We start from the raw sequence: 1,590 nt of genomic DNA on the forward strand, positions 1-1,590 counted from the left end.
TGATTGCAGTTCTTTTCTTCTATTCCAAATATTTAGCAATTGTATTATTTTTAAGAAGACTCTGTTTAAAATGGTACGCATATATTCAAATGATTCCTACAAACATGAATTTTGAACAAATGCTTATGATTTAAAATATAATTTTTGTATTTATGAGTTGTATTAAACTTTGACATAAAGAGATAAAAGGTATCCTATTTCCTTACCCTGGTTCTAAACTACCTCTCCACCAATTTTCAGCCAAATCGGTTCAGCCGTTCTTGAGTTTTAAATGGTGTAACTAACAACAACTTTCTTTTATTTATATAGATGATATCAATTCAAACAATTTAAAGAAATATTGTGGTGAGCTCATTTTCTTGATAAGGGTTGCCACCTTTTTGAAAATATTATAAACTAATTAGATATAATTAGTATGAAATTAGCGAAATCTTTGATCTGCAGTTTTCACAAGCCGAATGATTCTTAGGAATTATTCGAAATAATAAAATAAACATAAAGTGGGTATTTATTTTTTTTATTTTTTATTTTGATTTAATTATCTTTTGTCTTATTTTTTGACGATGGATACCCCGTTAACTTTGAACTTAATGGAAGAGCTCATTTTAGAAAGCAAATATATATCATACAAAATATATGAAACTAGATGTGTTTTTCAAGTAGTTGGAAGCGAGATATAAGTTTTTCTGTCTGATAATAAGAAAAAGAGAGAAAACTGTTTGGCCGGGGAACAATTCTGTTACAATTATGAGCTCATACTTAGAGATATTTTCGTAGAAGTTTGCTATTTTCCAGAATACCGAGCGAAAATAACATTTGTTGTTATTACCCACCCTGAGAAACATATATATAAAAGTTTTTAATTTCAAAAAAATATAATTGTGAAATGTACCTAATACTTATCACTCACATTAAGCGAAGATTCTACGCATAAAAAACGTTTTGTTTCTTTGAAGATAAAGATAATAATTTTATTTCGCAAATATTTAAATGTGAAATTAGAAACAGAGAGAGAAGAAAATAAATGTATTTTATAAATTATTTCTAAATTTATCTTTCGTTAAAATATACTCAAAAATTTAAATTTATAATTATCGACTACATGTGTATTCTCGCACTTTATGCATTTTGATTTTAAAAATATGCCTGCATCAACATTTCACACATACATACAGACATGGTAATATTTTTAAATATATGTATATGTCTATAATAGCGAATTAGAATAACCGCCACGCTTGCTTATTATAAACTGTCTAGTAAAGCAGCATTAAGTGTCCCATATTGTCTAGTGGTTAGGATACCCGGCTCTCACCCGGGAGGCCCGGGTTCGATTCCCGGTATGGGAAAAATATTTTTTAATAAATATTATAAAATGCATGTTTATGTAGGCGAAAAGTGCATAACATTATTTATGCCGATATTAATTTTGATGAAAATGAAGGTGTCTCCGAAATAATGGCATATCCTCACGTGAATAAATCTTATTAATAAAAAGGATTTCTGCATGTAGATTTCAGTATGTATGTGGGTATATGTGTATCTACGTGCAAGTACACATTTACATCAATATATTTCGTACGTCACGCA

At 28.6% G+C, this 1,590-nt stretch overlaps 1 non-coding gene across 1 annotated transcript; it reads left to right on the forward strand.

The window, feature by feature from the left end:
* The first annotated feature begins 1,277 nt into the window (after positions 1-1,277).
* On the forward strand, positions 1,278-1,349 carry Trnae-cuc (transfer RNA glutamic acid (anticodon CUC)). The gene has a single exon. It is a non-coding gene; the product is annotated as a tRNA-Glu (tRNA).
* Positions 1,350-1,590: the final 241 nt, after the last annotated feature.

Source organism: Bactrocera neohumeralis, chromosome 5, assembly GCF_024586455.1.
Source record: "Bactrocera neohumeralis isolate Rockhampton chromosome 5, APGP_CSIRO_Bneo_wtdbg2-racon-allhic-juicebox.fasta_v2, whole genome shotgun sequence".
Classification (NCBI taxonomy): Eukaryota; Metazoa; Arthropoda; class Insecta; order Diptera; family Tephritidae; genus Bactrocera; species Bactrocera neohumeralis.